At 39.2% G+C, this 23,626-nt stretch overlaps 1 protein-coding gene across 12 annotated transcripts in view; it reads left to right on the forward strand.

The window, feature by feature from the left end:
* The window catches only part of TBC1D5 (TBC1 domain family member 5), a 407,351-nt gene that overhangs the window by 14,196 nt on the left and 369,529 nt on the right, over positions 1-23,626 (forward strand). For 7 of the 12 annotated variants that reach the window (XM_058183245.1, XM_058183248.1, XM_058183251.1 and 4 more), the window contains exon 2: positions 11,888-11,950. The exons of 2 other annotated variants lie outside the window; for them this stretch is intronic. The gene's annotated coding sequence lies outside the window, so the exon portion shown is untranslated. Of the gene's footprint in view, positions 1-10,642; positions 10,794-11,887; positions 11,951-23,626 lie in introns of all 12 variants that reach the window. 3 more of the 12 variants (XM_058183246.1, XM_058183249.1, XM_058183242.1) reach the window with 1 other exon arrangement.

Raw genomic sequence — 23,626 nt, forward strand, 5'->3', positions numbered from 1 at the left:
TAAAATATCATTTTTATTTACAATTTTATGGTTATAAATTACTTTTTTTACAGATTGTTATCCTGAAACTTGGAATATAAAGAACTATAAATGAATAACTATTCCTAGGTTTGTGGCAGAATATAATTTTTAGTAACAATCATGAAATTCCTCTTTAGACTTCTAGTTGTCCATGAAGCCAGGCTTCATATTTTATTAAAGTAGCAACAATTAATACAGACAACATATTTTAAGGCCTATCACCAAACATAAGATAATCTCAAGATTGAACATGAATGCATGGCATATAGATCAAGGATTATAATTCATGTCTTATTCATAATAATTAAAGACCTATGGAATTATTATGATTTTAACTGTTTTGCATTTCTGTATGTATTAAAATAAAATAACCATGAAGATATGATATATTCATTACATGTTGTCAAGCGCCAGGGAAATCAGAAGATCCAGGTAGTTCAAATGTATGTAAAAATTTATTGCTAGCTTAAGCTGTCTACAAGAATCTGAACTACTATCAGTCCAAGCAAATTGGCAATAGATAAGAGTCAATGGAATTCAAAGTGGGCTGGACTTAGATCTCTTATAGGTGCAGACAGAGGGACTCATGACTGATGCTGTGTTTGACCTGTCATCAGTCTCAGCCTGCTATCTCCTACACGTGTTTATGTAAACTATCACTAGTGCATGGTTTGTAATATTAAAAATATGAAAGCTGGCTGAAATTGTGAGACGTTAAGGAAATAAGCTTGCCACCTAATTTGTGAATATATTCAGCATCTATCTATTGGAAACAGTTTAATTTGGACTTATAAGATAAAAATATTTTCTATTATCTCTATTTATCTTCCTAATGAAAGTGTCTAGCTAGACCAGTGGTAGTCAACCTAGTCCCTACCTCCCACTAGTGGGCGTTCCAACGTTCATGGTGGGCGGTAGGGGTTTTGTCTGATACTGAAGCATTTTCCTTTTTTAAAATTTAATTGACTTTTTAAAAAAATTTCATAGCATTATTTAAAAACATTTTCATTAGGTTTTTATAAAATTCCCCGTGACAATTTAAATTTCTGAAAATATACTATTTGTATTGCCCGCGCATACGTTTAGTTCATGTTACGTAAGGGAAACTAAATGGCACTATAGTGCGACCGCAAACAAAAGAGCCTCATCCCAGAATAGCTCGCGCATCTCGCCCCATACCACCCAGCTGTAACAGACAAGCAGAGCTGGTAGCCTGCAGCCCCCCCCCCAAATCCACGATGCGTGAGAGGCATGCGCAGACGACGATACACTTTATAAATCACCATTACTGTGGAACCGGTGGGTGGTTAGAAAATTTTACTACTAACAGAGATACAAAAGTGGGCGGTAGATATAAAAAGGTTGGCTACCCCTGAGCTAGACAAACGACCAAAGGGCAACTCATTAAGGAAAAGTGATCAAGAATTTGCTTTGGTGATGGGCTTGTCTCAGTATTACTGAAGTGCAAACTCCTACTTTATAAAGTATTGATACAGGTTGTCCTTGTATAAGTCCTTGACTTATATCTGATCGCTTAACAACCATTTGAAATTATGAGAGACTCTGAAAAATTATTTATGACCCATCCTTAAAAGTTACATCTATCGCACTACCTATTCAGTCATATAATTTCATTTTGGCTAGCGGGCAATCTATTTCCACTTACAATTAGTTGCCAAGCATCATGTGATTTGTTATTTGCAATTTTTTCTGCCAGGTTTCCAGAATGTCATTGGAAATGCCAGAAGGGGAGGTTGCAAGCTCCCTATAGAAAGCCTATAGAAAGATTTCTCCTTTCCTTCATGCACCAGAAGGAGAATTCCTGTGTGGAGCTGAAGAAACAGATCTTTGGGATGCTACTTTTATCCAGCCCAGTGTTAGAAATAACTTTGGGGATGAGGGAGAGAACTGCAGCTCTGGAAAAGAAGCTTGCATCCCAAGGATCCAAGCTTCTTTCCAGCCTTTCTGTTTTTCAGAAACAACATGTATACTAGCTTTCATAGCTAGCAGACATTATGTTTTTGAATCATGGAAAGGCTCTTTCCAGCCTTCTTGCCTTCAGAAACATTGTAAGACATGGAGCTCTTCTTGTGATTATTCCTGAAGGCTAGGGGGGAAAAAAACTTCTATTATTGTTCAGAAATATTATGTTCAATAGCTTTCTAGCCAGATGCAAATGCAGTCTTTATGAAGAGTAACATAAAGACTGGTTGAAAAGCTAGAAAATGCAATATTTGAGAAGGTAGAAAGTCTAGCAAACAGAGGAAAGAGCAACCATTGTGCTGAATTAGAGAAAGAAAGCTTGGATCTTCAGGACCCAGGCTTCCTTTCTCTGTCCAAGCAAAGTGGTTTCTATTTGCACATGTTAGGAAGGGGAATTGACACGCTGGGTCAGAGAAAGGAAGCTCGGATCTCCATTTCTTGCCCATACAGGAATTCCCTTCTTCACATGAAGGGGAGCTGCCTTTTGCAGGGAATTATTTCACTCCTATCTGCTTGACCTATTCTCTTGCTTAGCAACCGCAACAGAGCAGGCCAGGATTATAGTTGTTGAGTGAGGTACTTCCCAAAGCAGTTTTGAACAGCCACTATAAAAAAATTCCATATGAGTTGAGTCTGTCCTATAGATAAAAGCCTATAGAAACTACAGTTCACATACTGCTATACTGTACCTTCTGTAACGAGAGATGGACCCACTTCATAACACCTCACCTGATAAAACAGCCAGGAAACAACGATCTTTTTATGTACAATTGGTGTTACCAAATCAGTACAATGTCATTTCTTTGAACATAACTAAATTTTGTTATATTGTCTGCAACATTAGGCAGACTTTGTTTGTACATTGACAATTTACTACTAATTGTAATATATTATCTTATCTTTTTTATTATTATTTTTAAGGCTTCTTATTTGCATTAAAAGTGCATTGCATCATGCTAAAGTCCCCTTCAGAGCTGGGGACAGTAAGATGATGGTATTTGCTCAAAAAATGTTCTTAGGAGGAGTAGGCTGATCTTTTTGGGCTTCCAAGTCTTTGATACAGTGTTTAAATGCGCTAAGTGCACACTCTTACTCCATCATTAGGAGCATTTCCCGGAAGAAGCCAAGAGACTAAAGTTTTTGTGAGATGGTCTTGAAATATACTGATTCAAAATTTTCTTTTAGAAGAAAAGAACTGAAACCTTTTGTGGGGAGGGGAGTAATTTTAACCAATGTGCTATAATGTAAGTACATGCACCTGTATCAACTTTAGCTAATCCTGCCTCCCTTTTTAATATTACATTTGGGACACAGTGAGCTACCTGAAAAGTAGTTCTTAGGAATTTGAATTGCGTCCTTTCCAGAGGAGTAAAAGACAAGCAAGATCCACCTGAGCACCCAAAAATAGTTGTTGCACCCAGGAATAGCCTTGGCTATTCAGTGCTGCTGGAATATACTGTGCTTCTCTGGAGTGGTCACCTTAATAATTGCGACATTTTAGGAACAATTAAGCACAATTATCATTAGTTGAGGACTATCTATAAATACTTGGTTTCATGACAATATTTTGTCCCTAAGTTTTAAACATTTTTCTACTTGACATATTCATTTGTAGAATCTATTATCAAATAACCAATATTGCTAAACTGAAATCAAGACTACTTATTTAGTGGTGCCTTAATCTTCATTTTCACTCTAATTACTTCCTCTAGTTAGTAATATTTTCACTGCTTTTTTTCTCTAGTTGTTATGGACAGCCAGGCATCCTAGTAACTAGCTTAACAATTTTCTAATGAAAATTGGCTCAAAAATCACTTTAATTTTCTTTTTTATTTTGCATTATCTGATTTCTTGTGTGACCCCCAAATCTGCTCTCATTTATTCCTTTCTCTTTCTTTTTATTTGGACAATAAAATTTTATTTGGTTGTTGGAAGAAAACAGGGAACTTTTTTTTTTTTTTTGCTAGATATTGAAAATTACCTAAGGATGTTTGCATGGTCAGTTTTTTCACTGACAACTAGAACGAACTCTCCTTTCATTATGTGCCAGAGAAGGTGATTGTTTTATTGATGTATATGGAAAAAGTGAATAGTCCAATGCTTTGTTCCATTCTTCTAATTTACAACATCAATAGTAATGAATGATGGATGAGATATCCAAACATTAATAAATAATCTTAAAAGGTGTACTAAATCAAAGAAGAATAGACCAAGGAATGATTTTGTATAATGTTTCAAGGAGGATAAGCTAACTTGAGTGTATTAATTCTGCTATATACAACAAATAAGCAAAATCTCATTTAAAATAGATGTACTGCCAACCAGGTAAGAGTTGAATTGACATTGACACCTTTCTTTGCATTTTATATTACTATATGAAATCTTTAAAACAGGTCTCCATTAATTAAACGTGTTTGGAGGCAGGTGTCAAATGTTATTATTTCTACAAAATCACTCTTGCAGGGCTGTATTCTCTTTAATGGAAATTAATTGAATTTTGCTACAGAATGGTTTAATTCTTTATTTCATTCCATTTGAAATATTGAAATGGTAATAGGCATTGGAGATGAGATGGAAAAACTATGGGTCATCAGGTATTTCTGAACTACAAATCAGCTTCTCTTACTATTTGCTATGCAGGCCTGCTGATAGTAAAAGTTGTGATTCATTAATTATTAAAGCCTGATGCCCACCTTATTTATTTATTTTTTTGCCCTATAGCCCTCTTAGCTATCCTATTATTTCCCCTAATAGGTTGGAATGTGATTCTTCGTGTTACATGTGTAAAATCATTTATATAACTCTCAGAATATTCTTATGTGTGATTACTTAGTGGGACTTACTCATACGTCAACGTGAATAGGGTCACAGTGAATTAAAATATATTCTTTCTCTCTGTCGGGGGAAACGGCCATCAGGTGTGGGTTTCTTCTCAAATCCGATTGGACCGGATCTGCAGAATTCTTTATTCTTGTTGTCCCCGCCTCCTTTCTGTCCCCAGCTTTTCAACTAGGTCCTGCTGGGACCAGAGGTGTCGGCTTGTTTGGCTTACTAATTTCTTTCAAACCTACTTTCAAAGACAATTTTTTTTTACCTCATCAGTGAGAAGGGACTTGATCCCAATACCGCTGTCGACCATCAGAGGCTGTTTCTGCTTCGAGCAGTAGTTTCCTGGCAGCAATCACGGGCTTGCCCGAAGCACGCCAGAAGAGCCGCTAATCTTTTAGCGTGGCTGTGGCGGAAGCTGTTGGCTCGCCTATGCTGACTTGGGCGAAGAGATTTAAACCGCCCTTATTCTATTGATCGCGCTTGATGCCGGTTGCGGCTAGCGATCCCAGAGCACGAAGTCTCGTTCGGAGCGGAGCCAGCTGATTTTGCCTTCGTCGGAAGCAATCGTTGTGATTGCGTTTGCAGCCCAGTGGGCAAGCGATCTGGTGCTCTCTGTCAGCGGAGGAGCCTGGAAGCGAGCTCAGGAGAGCCAGCCAGCAAAGAGATCGCATTAGCAGCCCAGCGGGCGAGCAATCATTTACATTCCCGCCTTTTGAGAAGCCGCCATATTTGCAGGCTTGCCTTTTCACTTGCTGACCATTTTTTTCTCTTCAGCGAGCGGGGAACTCCTGACTGTCCTCAGTATCCTAATCAGGAAGACGGTTCTACAGCACCGCAGTGGGATCTTTTTCCCTCACAGTGAGTGACTTGCGAAGGCCTTTTCCAGGCCTCGGGGGATGTTAATTTTGGTGGGAAAACTCCCCAAAATGGCCAACAGGACCTGTACTCTAAGCGAGGAGGAGGCCATATCTGGGGCGGCCGCAGGCCTTAACGACCCGGGGGAGGGTCCATCCTCTGATCAGGGGCCCCCTAAATCAAGGGGCCGATATGTTTCCAGGTCCAAAACCAAGAAGAGCTTTAAAGTGGAAGAAAGAAGGCACAAGGCCTTAGAAATAACCTTCCATAAGGCCTCTGATAGAGCCAGTGAATCCAGGTCTCCCAACCGTAGGCCTTCCCTATCAATGTCAGGGCAAGTTACTTCTCTGAGCCCAGCTCGGGGCCCAGTATCACGTGAGTTGGAATCCTGGTCTCCTGATAGGGCTTTGCCTGCATCACATCCTCCAGACATGGGCCCTCTTTTTATGACCTTATCACAGGCTGATTTATCCTTAGGTCAGGCCTGGGCTCCTGTCAGGTCAGATAGTCAGGACCAGTTTTTAACGGTGCATTCTGCAGCAGCTCATCAGCCTATTCTTCAGCTCCCAGAGTCCTTTGGGCTTATGATATCGGAGGCCATCCATCAGAGGGTGGCTCAGTATCTTCAAACTGAGAGACCCTTTCAGTCTCAGGAGAGCAATGGTAGGCAGCCCACTGCTACAGTCCCTAAAGCAAGTGGGGAGGTCTCCCAGGAGGCAGTTGACCAAGAGTCTTTGTCTGAGGAGGAAGATATCACAGAAACTGCTTTATCGGATGACGAGGGTCTGGGCCCAGACCAACCGTCATTTGTGGGCCTCTTCAAGCCCCACCTTTTCCGTTCCCTTCTGTTCAATGCGCAGGCCACTACTAGCCTGGGTCTACCCCCTACGGGGGAAGGCAAATCTCAGTCGTTACCGGACTCTTCGGGTAACCTTTTTGTGGAACCAATGGTGCCTGTGGAGGCCATCCCAGCCCCAAAGTTATTTGTGACCGTGGTCCAATGCCAATGGCTGAACCCGGGATCGGTATTCAATTCTAACACCAATGATAAGAGAGTCTATAATTGTGCGCAGGATCTAGAAAAGATTTTGCAGGTGCCCACGGTGGATGCCCCCGTGGTAGCTCTTTCCTCGGCATCACACATTACGGGTCCAGCCGATGAGGCCTTTAAACTGGAAGACAAACGGGCTGAGCGGTCCTGAGCATCAGCCTGGGCCATTAGAGTGTCTACAGCCTCATCATTTTTCAGTCGCGCGGCCCTTATGTGGATCAAACAACTTCAGAATAGAATTCCACAATCTGAGGTTAGGGCCCACCAGGACATCAACAAGGTCATTGCAGCAATAGAATTTTCGGCAGACCCCAGCCTCAACGCATCGAGATTTTCTGCTAAATCCATTGGCTCCACAGTCATCTCTCGCCGCCTTCTATGGCTCAAAAATTGGCACACGGATGCCAGAAACAAGTGGCACCTGGCTTCCTCAGCATACGAGGGATCTCAATTGTTCGGAGCCTTGCTGGATCCCATCTTAGTAGAGACTCAGGATAAAAAGAAAGTCATGCCTTCTCTTTCCAGAAGAGGTGAAGTCAGACATCAGCCTTATTTTCATCCCTCTTTGACGTCTTCCTTTCGTGGCCAGGAGTTTGGGGGCTTTGCTCAACAATCCCAGCACTTCGCCTCTCCAAGAGGTGGTTACCAAGGGAATAGTCAGGTCAGATCGGGATCAAAATTCTTCAACCATAGGTCTTTCCGGGGAGGGTGGGGAAAACATTCTTTAACCGTAGGTCTTTCCGGGGAGGGTGGGGAAAACAATCCAACTGCAATAAATAATATTCCCGCCAACCTCCCCGTTAGAGGCCGGCTGGCCTATTTCCATTCCCAATGGGATTCCTCCACCACTGATGCTTGGGTTCGAAATACGATACGCAGAGGTCTTTCTCTAGAATTTCTTTCCAACTCCCCTACGGTTTTCTTGCGGTGCCCTCAGTCTTCTTATGGTTGTAACAAGAAACTGATGGATGAGGCAGTTCTCCATCTTCTTCAGATCTGGGCCATCGAATTGGTACCTTCTAACCAGGAAAAACAGGGATTTTACTCCCGCCTCTTTGTCGTGAGAAAACCGTCAGGCGGTTGGAGAGCTATTCTTGACCTCAAGGCCCTTAACAGGTACATAGCCTGTCACTGCTTCAAGATGCACTCTCTGTGTACCATTTTGGAGTGCATCCGCCCGGGGGATTTACTTTCTTCTATTGATCTGACGGAAGCTTATTTACACGTGCCTATCAGGTGAGAGCACCGTCAATTTCTCCGTTTCTATTACAATGGATCGCATTACCAGTATAGAGCCTTGCCGTTCGGGCTATCCTCGGCCCCTAGGGTTTTTACCAAAATTATGTCTGTATTATTGGCACATATTCGCAAGATTCCCATAAGGCTTCTGGCCTATCTTGACGATATACTTATAATGTCTTCCTCTATTGAGGGGGTGGAGAGGGATATATCCCTCACCTTGGAGATTTTACAGTCACATGGATTCTCCATTAATGAGGACAAAAGTCATTTAATCCCATCTACAACTATCGTACATTTGGGGGCGAGGATAGAGTCCCGGGACTCCATGGTCTTCTTGTCAGAGGACCAACAGTGTAGCCTTTCAGAATCTATTGTAGTAGGGCGGGATCAATTCCTTTGGTGAAGCTATCTCAGTTATTAGGTAAGATGGTCTTGACCTATGACATTGTCCCATGGTCTCGCCTTCACAGTCGGCCTCTGCAGTGGTTTCTCTTGCCTCATCAGAGGAACCTCATCAGTGCATCCAATCGCCGAGTGACTCTGCCACTGGAAGTGACAGACTCACAAGATGGTGGGCTTCAGCAGCAGTGGCCAGAGGCTCTTTTTTCAGGGAACCACACGGATAGTTATCACAACCAACGCCAGCCTGTTGGGATGGGGGGCCCATCTAGACCAACATCTGGCTCAAGACAAGTGATCTCCCTCCGAAATTCATCAAGGTATCAACCTTTTGGAGCTACGTGCAATCTTTCTGGCTCTACAAGCCTTTGAGCCTCTCATTCTGAACAAAGATGTATTGATACTTACCAACAACATGATGGCAAAGGCTCATGTAAACAAATTGGGAGGCACCCACTCTTGAGCCTTAATGACCGAGGCCTTACATCTCGGTCATTGGGCCGAGTCACACCTACGAACCTTGAAAGCGGACCACATATCTGGGACGGACAACAGGACAGCAGATTCCCTCAGTTGTCAGACCATGAATCAGGCGGAGTGGTCCTTGCCCCCATGACTTTTCCAAGATTTGTCGTTCCGCTTTGGGTGCCCTCTAGTGGATCTATTTTCATCCAGAGCCAACAACCAAGTACCACGGTTCTTTACGAAGTTCCCCTCGTTTGAGCGGAAGTGGTAGATGCGCTCCGCAGCAGATGGCCTCCAGGCCTGCTATATGCGTTTCCACCTCTCCCACTCATACTCAGGGTGATACGCAAGCTTTTCTTGGAGCAGGCAGAACTGATCCTAGTTGGTCCATATTGGCCCAGGAGGCCTTGGTTTGCGGATCTCATTACACTATCGACTCACGAACCGTGGAGGATTCCGGACGATCAGGTGGAGTTGTGCCAGGGACCGCTCAAACATCCGAACCCACAATGGCTACAGCTAACCGTGTGGAGACTGAGCGGCACATTTTAGTGGCAGCCAAAGTCCTGGAACAGGCTATTCCTACCATGCTGGTGGCACGTCGAGACTCGACCAAAAGAATATACGACGTTACATGGCGTACATTTGTATCCTGGTGTGAGAATCATGACCGGGGGGCTACATCGGCATCTATCTTGGACATTTTAGCATTCCTTCAACATGGACTGGACATAGGACTTGCCCCTAATATGCTCAAGAGACAAGTGGCGGCACTCTCTTCTGTCATGAGGTGCGGGTCGGCATCCTCCCTTGCCAGGGATCCCCTGATTCAGCAGTTCCTGCGTGGTGCATCTAATATTAAACCACCGGTAGTGCACCATTTTCCGACTTGGCGACTGAATACAGTCCTGATAGGATTGACTAAACCTCCATTCGAGCCTCTGAGAGAGGTATCGCTTCGTTTCTTATCTCTGAAAGTGGCGTTCCTGGTGGCTATCACTTCGGCCCGTAGGATTTCAGAGCTATCAGCGCTTTCGGTTCGCTAGGACCTTTGCGTTTTTTTGGAGGATAGAGTGGTACTTCGGATGGATCCGGTTTTTATTCCAAAAGTCAATACTAGGTTCCATAGATCTCAGGACCTCGTGCTCCTTAATTTCTGTCCAAATCCTTCCCATCACCTGGAGTGAGTGTGGCACACACTGGATGTGAGAAGGGCATTGAAGATCTACATCTCTCATATGTCAACATTCAGAAAGAGGGAAGCTCTTTTAGTATCTTTTCAACCGATGTCTCTGGGAGCAAAGGTATCCAAGTCTGTCTTGGCCCATTGGATTAGAGCGGCTATTGCTACAACGTATGAGAAGCAGGCTCTACCTATTCCTCGGAACATTACAGCACATTCCACTAGAAGTGTCGCGTCTTCAGCGGCATGGAGTACTCGGGCATCCATCGATAAAATCTGTAGGGCCGCAACATAGTCCAACCCATCATCATTTATTCGTCACTATTGGGTGGATGCCTTTGCATCGGCAGATGCTGCATTCGGGAGATGAGTTCTACAGGCGGTTCATCGAGGTCAGCAATGACTAGTCGCCAATATCCCGCCCAGAAGGACATCTAGCTTTGGTATGTCCCAAACTGATGGCCGTTTCCCCCAACAGAGAGAACGGGGTGTAGGCTTACCTGAACGCCCCTTCTTGGAGAGCGGGAAACGGCCATCAGTCCCACCCTTGGCGACTGTGATATTTGGGGGGTGGGAGGATATTAATTGTTTCTTGTTTCATTCCGACACATCAGTCTGCGATCAGTTCCTCGCCGAAAAGCTGGGGACAGACAGGAGGCGGGGACAACAAGAATAAAGAATTCTGCAGACCTAGTCCAATCGGATTCGAGGAGAAGAAACCCACACCTGATGGCCGTTTCCCCCTCTCCAAGAAGGGACATTCAGGTAAGCCAACACCCCGTTTTATGAGCATAAATAATCTTTATTTCTAGTTTTGTAAATGCATGTTTGTAGGTGTCTGTTATGTTAATTTTTAAATTTGTCTGTGCTAGTTTGCTTGCTGTGCTTGTAAGTCCATGTAGTTTTGTCATATTTCTTGAAAGCAAAATAGGCAAAGTCAATGGCTTTAGTCTTTTCTATTGAAAAATTCTAGATAGAATTACGAAGATTCAAAATAGAGTTAAGAGCTACATACAGGTAACCCTCAATTAATGACTCTAATGGAGCCTGCCCATTACAATTGTAAATCATGATGGTCATAAACCTGATCACCCAAGTTTCTGGATTTCTCAAATAAGGATTTAAATTGTGATTTTCCCCTTTCCCCATGAAATTGAAATTTTTGTGGAAATTTCAGCACAGTTGTTTTGGTGCATTGTGTTGTCATTTGTAGCCCTCTCAAAGATAGGGGCTCTCTAGTGGTTCTCAAGCCCTTAAATGTCAGCTCTTGGTTCTCTGTCTTCACTCTGAAATAACTACTGAGAAACTTTGATTTGAAATATTCCACTATTGAAGATTATTTTTGAAGGACATAAATAGCTTTTCTTTTCTTTTCAATTCAAATTTTGTTTATATTAGATAGACTTGCTTATGGGATAATAAATGTGTTGATCTGATAATTCTACATTTGAATTTGCTACTGCAGACTAATAGGGCTAACTATTTTCCTAGAAGTAGATATCTAAAAATCCTTGCTTGTTTCCAAGGAGTATGAATGTCAGGCATTTAGAATAAGATTTAGAAGTCAGCCAAGCACTTTGTCCTCTCACGTTTTGTCCTTCTCTCTGAACAAGTGCCAGTTTGCACAGATTGTATGTCAGTTTAAATACAACAGAGATCAGTGTACCTGATATCATTCCATAAAAGACTTTGAAAAACTTTAGGTAGTTAGTAGATGGGAATGGTTCTTTCGCAATTAAATTGCTTTGTAGAATTATAAAACAGCCTTTTGAATGCTTTCAAATAAATTGTTGTCATCCACTAATGAATGAGATACCATCTGTAATAATTAAGGTTATTCCAATTGTTTCTCCCTACAGCAAAACTTCTGAAGGTTTGGAGAAGATTGTAAAGCAACGGCCAAGAAGGACTATAGCAGTATTGTAAGTACTGCACTGAAAAGAAAATGTAAATTAAGCATTTTGCAAATAAACTGCCTATATATATTTGATGAAAAATTAGTTTGTGGAGATGAATTATATGGAATGTAAAAGCATACTTTATAACTGCAGTCTTGTTAAGTTACCAGGATTGCTTCATGCTTGTAAAATATGAAGTGTATTCTTGTAACATAATTAGAAATTCACCAATATCACAGAAAAATCTTTTTATCTAACCACAATTGATCTATTTTATATACATTTGTTTATTTAAAACTATCAGAATTTTAGAAAATCATTATAGTTTTGTTGAGTTGTCATTTATTTTAGTGACTTATTGTTTAGGTTATTTTGCAGAATTATTTATTTGCTGATTTATTTATGTATTTCATTATTTATTTATTTGATTATTTAGTAAATTATTTATCTGATGAATTATTAATACATCTTCATGACAGGCTTTAAATTATTTATAACTTAATTTTGATTTTATTGCTTTTCAACGCAGCATTGTTACTGACTAGATTTTTTCCTCACTCTTACTTGGTTCTTGAAAATTAAAGTGTTAGCTTTGAGGCAACTTTATATTCATTGCAAGATATTCTCTCTCTCTCTCTCTCCATCTCTCCCTCCCTCCCACTCACCCTCCCTCCCTCCCTCTCTCTCTCTCTCTCTCTCTCTCTCTCTCACCCTCACCCTCACCCTCTGTGTATCAATATATGCGTAGGTAAATATACACACATATATATTCTGTAAATAACCCCTATAACTGGACTTTTACATGAATTTCTGTAACTCATTACTGTTACCTTTTCAAGTTTTCCTTCCTTTATTTAATTATGTTCTGTAAATTAGGAATATGATTCTTCCATGGGGTATTCTGATGGAGGAAGCTTCTCTGGCTCTAGGTCAGTGATGATAAACCTATGGCACATGTGCAGGAAGTGGCACGCAGAGCCATCTCTCCGGGCACGCCAGCCATTGCACGTTGCTCTTCCCCATTCTGGTGTATACATGTGCACTGGCCAGCTGATCTTCATGCGCAGGAGCACCGGAAGAGCAGCTCCCTGGCACACGTATACCCTGGCCAGTAGCTCTTTGTGAGCACATGCGCGCGAGAAACTGGAAGACCAGGTGACCAGTGCACATGCCAGAAACCGGAAGCTTAGCTTCTCTCCGCGTACATGCATGCTGGGGAACTGCTCTTTTGGTTTCTGGCACTCCCGTGCATGCATGACAGGGAGCTGCTCTTCTGGTTTCCAGTGCTTCCCCACGCACACTTTCATTTCAGCACTTGGTACCAAAAAGGTTTGCCAACACTGCTCTAGGTCATTATTTTTACTGACATTTTTTCATATTGAACATGTTTGTGTGGTTTAAAGCTTCAGAAATAATTTTTAGGAAATAATAAGTGAAGTAGAAAATTAATGAAAATTTCTGAAGACAATCAAATTTGAACAGTCCTTTGCAGAAAATTTATTGAAGATAAATATTTTTTTATCATTCTTTTTACATGTTACTCTAAATGTAACATGACTCTAGATTCAGATTATAGTTTCACACCAATTATAAGTCTGTTTATCTGTTTTAGACTGTCTATCTATGTTTAATCTATTCTACTTTCTGAATTATATTCAGGATTTAAAATATTTTTGTGTTACATTTATGTAAATGTCTTTATGCTAAGTGTCTTAAAACAGCTTACAAAAACCAAACTATAAAATGATTTTTAACATAAATAAAATTGCTAAAATAAAAACACAGCTTTTTAAAGTTCAACTCAGAAATAAGTTTTAAAACTGTAAGAGATAGCAAAAAGACATACAATTCACCAACAATTGTAATGGAGCCTGTCCATATGGTTGCTAATAGTTGTTAAGGATCCATGTGCTTTCCTTGCTTAATGATGCCCCCACATCCCTGTTCTCCCCATGTTGATATAAAGCAACCACATAGTTAATTTCTCAGAGCATGGTGTGCTTCAGAGGTGGAAAAGACCCTGGGATGCGTAGTTGAAGCCACCACAATAGTTTCAAACCATCTAAACCAAGACTTTGAGAAAGCAAAGACAAGAAAGGTAGTGTCTGCTGGGATATATGGCACCTTTATTAGAGGCATGTACAGGCCATAGTGGGGAATGAGACATCATTGAGTGAGCTGGAGTGCAGGGAGATAGTCCTGTAGCTTCAACGTGAATGACATCAAATTCCATAGGCCAGCCATGTGAAGCTTTATCTATGGCTTTCCAGAAATCTCACTTGATACTAAGCTGCAATGAGGAGAAATTGAAAGCCTGCTGACTTTGTCTCTACTAATTGACTCCCTTACACATCCACTCTCCTGTCTGTCCCTGTTCTCCTCCTGATCCTCCTCCTCTAGTTAATGTGTGTGGTCTCATCCCCCCTCTGGTGCCAGTTTCTGATAGGTGAAGGTTCTGTTTGATTGTCAGTAACTTCCAATCATTAACAAACAAGCTTTCACCCCCTTCTCAGTATATTTTTGTCCAGTCCTGTAACCGTCCTGCACTTTAATGCTGAAGGCTGCTTCTCAGATACTAGATGACTGTCTTGCTTTTCCCCCATTTTCCCCTCTTGATTGTCACTGGGAGGAAAGAGCAGTACCGGTTTAGAAAAAAAGAAAGAGTGGGACAAGAATAAGCTGGGGATGGGTATCCCCTGCTCTTGAATTCTTGCCAGGATTCCCATTTACTTTGCTGTTGGGAAACTTGCAGGGAGAAAGTCAGTGTAAAAGTCCAGAGCCCACAGGCAGGTAAGTAGCTGCTGCAGGAGTGCAAATTGGAAGTGATGCTTGGGACTGCAACAAAGGTGCTGTATGGCTCAGAGAAGTCAGGTAGATAGCAATGTGCATGGAGGTTCATTACTCTCTGTTCTCCCTCCCTCCTTCCACATTCCGCCCCTATAAGAAAGTAATGGCTGCTGCTTGGTAGGAAGGGGGCAAGGACTTGTGAGAGTGCCTGGAAAACTGTCACAGCATATTGAAAATGAGGATTTTGTGACCTGAATCCAGCACTGAGCAAACACCACTGTCCTTTCCTTAGTCACAGGAGTTTTGGCACATTTTATAAATTAGCCCATTTTATAAATTAATTTGGTTCAAAAATCATTGCCTTATGATACACCAGTTTGCCCAATTAAAAGTTATGACAAGAAGAATTTTAGTAGTTATATAGGTAGATTGCGGCTATATTTTCTTGCTTTGTTAACAACTTTTAGCTTTATTTATTTCTGATATTTGCAAAGTATGGAACTCAAATAGTTTGTTCTGATAGTGAATATGATAACTGAATATAATGCACTGGTTTTATGGCACATGGAATCTATAATAAATTGTTGCATGGAAGAATACACACTTGTCAAACCATCTAAACAATTGTCTGTTTACAAAGTTTTGACTTTTAGACCAAATACAGGTCTACATAGAGCCAATAATGGGAGTGATGTGTTTATTGGGGTAATTATATTCTTTTTGTAGGGATGTGTTGGTTCGGGCTAAGACAGCTGAGCTTGTCGATCGAAAGGTCGGCAGTTCGGTGGTTCGAATCCCTAGTGCTGCCGTGTTACAGGGTGAGCTCCTGTTACTAGTCCCAGCTTCTGCCAACCTAGCAGTTTCGAAAGCATGTAAAAATGCAAGTAGAAAAAATAAGGACCACCTTTGGTGGGAAAATAACAGCGTTCCGTTCGCCTTTGGCATTGAGTCATGCTGGCCACATGACCACGGAGATGTCTTTGGACAGCGCTGGCTCTTCGGCTTTGAAACGGAGATGAGCACGGCCCCCTAGAGTCGGCAATGACTAGCACGTATGTGTGAGTGGAACCTTTACCCTTATATTCTTTTCAGTATTACAATGAATAAAATCAGAGTGCAATGTGCAATGGCAAAGACCCTAACAATCACTTTGTTTAATTGATTGATTGATTTAAGACCACCTATCTCATTCAAGAGTGATTCATTTTGGTTGTAAAATTTTATGGTTTAGATCCAAGTTGCCTGCGGAACAATATATTCTTAAATTGTTTCAGTATTTTCAGATAATTTGCCTTAGATATATGCTGATTTTTCTCTCTTCCTCCAACTGCCTCTAAAACTAAGACTGTTCTTCTACTTATTATTATAGAAGTAATAAACCCTTACATGATGTTTCTTAAGTCTGATAGTGGTTTTTGCTTTTATATATTTTAAAATAAGCAATGGGTAGACCGTATAAATGAATGCTGAATGAATGAATTTAAATGAATTTAAAAGCAGAATGCAGAGATCAAAAGATGTGTGAATGTAAAAGAAGAAATGTGAGAAAAAAGGATGATATAGTGCTTCTAGCTAAGTAATTTGGTATAGGACGAGGCATTGACAAAGATATTAAGTATTTATTGTTTTAAAAGTGGCACTTCAAATTAAAACAGTTAAAATTGAACACAATAGTTTGGAAAGCTAAAAGTGATCTATCCTTTTTGAAGGTAAATAAAATAATTTTTAAACGTAAGTAGTCCTTGACTTAAAACCAAAACTGGGAGCAGAATTCCTGTCACATCAAGGATGCAGTTAAGTGAGTCGTACCTAGTTTTTTCAACCAATTTGCTGCAATTGATAAGCAAATCACTATAGTTGTTAAGCGAATCATATGTTGTTAAAAGAATCTGACTTTCCCATTCAACTTTGCTCATCAGGAATCCCCTGGGAAGGAGGCAAATGGCAATTATGTGACCAACCCACCCACCTCCCTCTCAGATGCTGCAACTGTCATAAATACATAAATGCATCAATAATTTTGATCAGAAGATCACAGTGATGTATGACAATCATAAGTGTGAAGACTAATTATAGGTCATTCTTTTTAGCATCATGGTAATTTAGAAGGTCATTAAATGAATAGTCTTAAGTCGAAGACTAAGTCATACAGATATGGATTATTTTGGCTTCATTAACAACTATGAAAATTTTACAATCCATTTTTTAAAACTTTATGTTTACTTTTGGTTTAATAACACCATTTAATTGTTAATCCAGTGTGTTATTATTTCCCTTGGTTTGAAAGTTTAGAAATTAAATAATGAGAAAGGGTTAGTTGTACATTCAAGTTAGGTTGTTGCTAAAATACAGTAGAAAAGGCCTCTAGATAGGTTTCACTATATAATTTAAATTATGTATGTGTATATCTAAATTCCTTATTTTGAAATATTGAATGTATGAATATTTAATTGGTATCCTTTTTTAGTATTTTCATATGCTTGCTTTAAAGGAAGCTGTTTCCTTTGATTTATATACATTGATAAAAACTTGTATATAGTATATGTCTACAGTTTTTCTCTAGTATTATATGAATACCTTTAGACAATAATAGCTTTAGATAGTTGTTTTCGATATATATATTTATAAAATATATTTATATTATATATGTATATATAGATTTATATTTGCTGGAATTGGATATTCCATATTCATATGATACCTTTCAGAGCTTTTTATATAAATGTTTGCAACTCATATTTACAAAGACCAGACTGATTGCAATGTTTAATAATAATTTCCCACTCTAATTCAAGCTGATATATATTCACATTACAATGCATGTAATCTTTGCCTTTTGCTTAATTAATTAATTGGTTTGATTTCAACTTTTAAACTGAAGCTGAAATTCTTTGGAACTCTATAATTTTTCCTCAGAATATAAAATCGATTGTTGAAATGGTCTGTAAGACATTGATGTTAAACGCTCAGCGTCTTCTGTTATTCACTTATACGAGTCATAAGTGCTTCTTGAACTACATATTATAATACTAATGAGGGTAATACTGGAACATTTATGTACAAGCCTAGAGTATTTCTGCTTTATAATTATGACAAGTGAAGCACAGCCAGAGGTTAACTTAAACCAAAATGTTTTTCACACACACACATTTACCAGCTTTTTGAAGAATTTTGAAAAGACATATTAGAGGTTACTAAAATATTCAAATATTTTTTTTAATTCCAGTTTTGAATTGATTATATAATATAATATAATACAACAACAGAGTTGGAAGGGACCTTGGAGGCCTTCTAGTCCAACCCCCTGCCCAGGCAGGAAACCCTACACCATCTCAGACAGATGGTTATCCAACATTTTCTTAAAAATTTCCAGTGTTGGAGCATTCACAACTTCTGCAGGCAAGTCGTTCCACTTATTAGTTGTTCTAACTGTCAGGAAATTTCTCATTAGTTCTAAGTTGCTTCCTTCCTTGATCAGTTTCCACCCATTGCTTCTTGTTCTACCCTCAGGTGCTTTGGAGAAGAGCCCAACTCCCTCTTCTTTGTGGCAACCCCTGAGATATTGGAATACTGCTATCATGTCTCCCCTAGTCCTTCTTCTCATCAAACTAGACATACCCAGATCCTGCAATCGTTCTTCATATGTTTTAACCTCCAGTCCCCTAATCACCTTTGTTGCTCTTCTCTGCACTCTTTCTAGAGTCTCAGCATCTTTTTTACATTGTGGCGACCAAAACTGAATGCAGTATTCCAAATGTGGCCTTACCAAGGCATTATAAAGTGGCACTAACACTTCACGTGATCTTGATTCTATCTCTCTGTTTATGCAGCCCAGAACTGTGTTGGCTTTTTTAGCAGCTGCTGCACACTGCTGGCTCATATCTTAATGGTTATCCACTAGGACTCCAAGATCCCTCTCACAGGTACTACTATTGAGCAAGGTACCACATATACGGTATTTGTGCATTTTTTTTTTTTTGCCTAAATGTAGAACCTTAGTTTTTTCACTGTTGAATTTCATTTTGTTAGATAGCGCCCAATGTTCAAGTCTGTCAAGATCCTTCTGTAACTTGAGCCTATCTTCTGGAGTGTTGGCTATTCCTGCCAGCTTAGTGTCATCTGCAAATTTGATGAGTTCTCCATCTATCCCCTCATCCAAGTCATTGATGAAGATGTTGAAGAGTACTGGGTCTAAAACAGAGCCTTGGGGTACTCGACTGCATACTTCCCTCCATGTGGATGTAGTTCCATTGAGGACTACAAGTTGAGTGCGGTTGGTCAGCCAGTTACGAATCCATCTGGTGGTGGTGCTGTCTAACCCACATTTTTCTACTTTATCTAGTAGTAGGTTATGGTCTACTTTATCAAATTCTTTACTGAAGTCCAAGTAAATTATGTTTATGTTTAATATGTTTATGCTTCCTTCACTTCAATAGCTCACAGTTTTAAGCAGAAAAATACATGGTTGTAATAAAAATAGAAAATGATTAATCTTTTAGATACCATAGTTTCTTTAATAAAATGTTTCTTATAATTACATGACTGAACAAGTATAGAATGTATCTCAGTGGTGAGTGTTCCTTCACTTCTGTCATCTGGGACAGAGCACATCACAGTCCTGCACTCCTTTCATGAACACTTTTATTCAGGGAAGCATTTAAAGCCTTAAGCTATTTTTTTTTGGGGGGGGGATGCTATAGTTTAATTTGTTTTTATTATTGTTAGACCACATTGAATGTTTCTCAATGGTACGATGGGATGGAAAAATGTTAATGTTAAATAGATTAAAATTAACACTGCAGAAAAATTCAATGAATTCAGTATCATGAGGCAGTTTTTCTGAAGAAATCACTGAAATCACTTACTGGACAAAACTAGTTCTCCTTATATAATAATTACATGTGTATTTTCCTTCCTGTAGCTAAAATGTAAACTATAATTTTGTACACTGCTCTATTTGACATTTCAAGAACCTAAATGGTTCTGTTTACTAACTACATAAAAAAAAGAAGCATGTGCATTTTTCTTTCTTTTTTCTTCTTTACTATCCTTAGTTCATATTTATAGCCTGTGTCTTTTAATCTTTTTTTCTTACAAAATATGTTTATTTGCTGAAAATGGCAAGTCAGTTTCATGATAATTTGTATATGCACGCAAGGTCTAAGCCACCTCTTCGCAAATCAAAATGTCCACTTAACTTTATCTCTTTTTAGTATTTACATTAGAGAGCAAAGGAGCTAATTTTCCTGTTTTAAATTGCTACACCAAGTATACTGTCAAACTATTTACTAAATCTACACTACTATTAATCTTCTCATCGTTTTCCTCACCTATCTCTTTCCACTTATGACTGTATGACTGTAACTTTTTGTTGCTATCATTAAGGGTTAAATTGCAACCTGTGTCCATCATTTGTGTTGTAAATGTTGTACCTTTGATGAAGGTATTTTTTTTCTTTTTCTTTTTTTTATGTACACTGAGAGCATATGCACCAAAACAAATTCCTTGTGTGTCCAATCACACCTGGCCAATAAATTCTATTCTATTCTATTCTATTCTATTCTATTCTATTCTATTCTATTCTATTCTATTCTATTCTATTCTATTCTATTGGTTTAAATTTGTTTTATCACTTGGTCCTTGCAGCAAATTTTAATTATCATGAATAGTGTAAACTACTTGTTGCTTTAGATTTGTATCTTTCAATCTGGAATTCTTTGAAGCATAGACCAAAAGCTATAATATCAAATAAAGATGAAACTCAGTATTATAAAAGAAGCTAGCAAAATTTTTTAATATAGCAGGTTTGACCCAATGAAAATATTGTGCTTGAAAGAAGAACAATATAACTTAAGAAAGGATAATGAAAAAGAGAACCAGAATTCAAGATAAAAAAAAATGGGGGGATCAATATAGAATACAGAATTAAGCATCACAAACGAATGATGAGTTTAATGGATTAAATAAAATGGACAGTAATTTAAAAATGGATCCATTGTTATAAGTAAGCAACATTGAAAATATTACGTGATTAGATGAACATATACCAAGGAATTAAAAATTAAAAATAACACCAGGGTTACAAGTTTTAATAAAACTAACAATAATTGAAGAAAAACAATAGCACTAATTCAATCAAGGTGTTTAGTATGAAGAAGCAAGAAAGATCCAACTGCAGGTAGCAACACATGTTAAAAATTCTTGGTTAAGGAAGATGGACAAAGATTGTTCAGATAGCAGTAGAACTGAGATACTTAGCAATATGGAAATCATTTTTAGAGCAAACAAGGAAAACAAATATTATATAAGGGTCAAACTATTTTTTAAAAAAGAGAATGGTTATTGTAAGCCTTGAAGGAACAGGAAGAATACAGTACAAATATTAAAAAATTATCTAATCCAGAGACAGATAATTTGATACCTATCAGATATTTTGGACTAAAATCCTTATATTTTCTGCCATTGACTGCACTGGCAAAAAAGGATGAAAATTAAAAAATAATAATCTGGCCTGTTCCAATCTCATTCACAGTTCAGAATATCCTCTGGTATAGATTTAGTGCAGGTTTGCATCAAAGACATAAATCAATGGCTTAAATTTATCCAATGTAGGCAACTTTTCACAATCTTATTTCATTTTAGTTGCTCTGTAAAGAAGAAATATTTGAGATAATGTAGCATTTCTTTTTGCTGTACTGAAATTTGTCCTTGTTTTCCTAAAGCCACTTAGCTACGGCAGGGCGGACATCCACAGTTTCTTCTTTCTTTTCTTCTTTACTTCCTGTTTCTACTTTGGATATCAAGGGAGAGAAAGTTTTGGTTTTTACAATTCTCATGGCCTCAACCATTGTTATTTGATATTGCTGTAGCATATCTTTTATGTTGTCTTTCCATCTTTTTCTGGCCATGCTTCGTGCTCTTTGACCTTCTCCTGTTTTTATAATAATAATAATAATAACAGAGTTGGAAAGGACCTTGGAGACCTTCTAGTCCAACCCCCTGCCCAGGCAGGAGACCCTACACCATTTCAGACAAATGGTTATCCAACATTTTCTTAAAAATTTCCAGTGTTGGAGCATTCAAAACTTCTGCAGGCAAGTCGTTCCACTTATTAGTTGTTCTAACTGTCAGGAAATTTCTCCTTAGTTCTGAGTTGCTTCTCTCCTTGATTAGTTTCCACCCATTCTTGTTGTACCCTCAGGTGCTTTGGAGAATAGTTTGACTCCCTCTTCTTTGTGGCAACCCCTGAGATATTGGAACACTGCTATCATGTCTCCCCTAGTCCTTCTTTTCATTAAACTAGAGATACCGAGTTCCTGCAACCGTTCTTCATATGTTTTAGCCTCCAGTCCCCTAATCATCTTTGTTGCTCTTCTCTGCACTCTTTCTAGAGTCTCAACATCTTTTTTATGTATGCCTTATATGGTATGGAATTCCTATACATTCTCTACAGATGGGCAAACTACTTTATTTGCTGCCTTTGTATATAGTTTAATACTGGGTCTAGTCCAATTCTTTCCCTTGTAATCACATTTCAGTTAATTCCTTCTAGCCACTCTAGTAGCTTTCCTCAAACACTTCATTTCCATTGTAACTAACTTTCATTTATGCCTTCTTGTGAGCATCCATTTTGGCACTGGTAATATAAGATGGGGATGAATATGCTTTACATGAGATGCTTCTTTGTACTGATCCATGCTATCTTAAGTTGTAAGAGTTCAGCTAGCTTTCCCAATACTTGGTTTGCCTTACTGCATCATATGTAAATCTTGTAGGCAAATTTTCCATCTTCAGTAAATATTGTTCCTAAATATTTGAACTCTGATACTTGTTTTATGCTTGATCCCTCTATTACTATGTATGGGGAAAACATTTCTCTTCCAATTACCCTTATTTCTGTTCTGGGTGTACCAAGAACCCCACTCCATGCTTTGCTATGTCTCCTCCTGAATAGATAAACAAGTATTCTTTATGAATTTTCCTACTATCATATCAGTTGCAACTTATTTCAGCTAGTCCCATTATCTTTATCTCTCTCTTTTCTATTATTTCCATTATTTTTTCTGTTTTATTTCAAAAGTTAGGAAATAAGGTCATATTCAAGTTTCTATTTTGTTCTGTGCTTTTCTATCCCTTGGTCCTTTGACATTTCTGCAATCCTTTCTTGTTGGATCAGTCCATTTGTATCTTGTTTGGATTTGTGTAGCTACACATTATCTATTGTCAGCTTGCTGGGCCTGTCGGAACTTTACCAGAACTCCTTTAATCAAGTCATTTCAGGGCAACCTAGGATGGCTTTCATGGCTGCCGTAGTGGTCCTGTGGCACAAAGCCACATTATGCTTTTCCCAATACTAGCAATTCAAAAATTACTTGATCCCTGTTACCTCCTCTCACAATGTGGACATGGTGATGGACTTTGAGAAGCATTTAGCTTTGCCAGGGTGGAGATTCACAATTTCATTGTAACTAAAACTTCACTTTATACATACATACATACGTACATGCATGCATGCATGCATACATACATACATACATACATACATACATAGATACATACATATATATATACAAACGAGTCCCAAACGAGTTGACAAACGAGTCCCTAACACGAGGAATGACACCAGACCCACACTCACAAGGTCCACACAGGATGTCACCACCGCACATCCACCCAGAAAGCAGACCCAAACCCACACTGATCATGAAGCACGACCAAGGACCAGAAGCCAGACCGCAGCTGCAACATTAGCCATTTCAAACCCCTCCAATCCATTCATGCAGCAGACTGACACCCACTATGAAGATGTAGCACGACCACAAAGCCAAACAACAGCTATGCAGCTCACCAGCTCAAATCCCCCTGCAGCACAGACTAGACTGAGTACAACCAAGCCCCCACCAACACAGGACA

This window comes from Ahaetulla prasina, chromosome 4, assembly GCF_028640845.1.
Source record: "Ahaetulla prasina isolate Xishuangbanna chromosome 4, ASM2864084v1, whole genome shotgun sequence".
Classification (NCBI taxonomy): domain Eukaryota; kingdom Metazoa; phylum Chordata; class Lepidosauria; order Squamata; family Colubridae; genus Ahaetulla; species Ahaetulla prasina.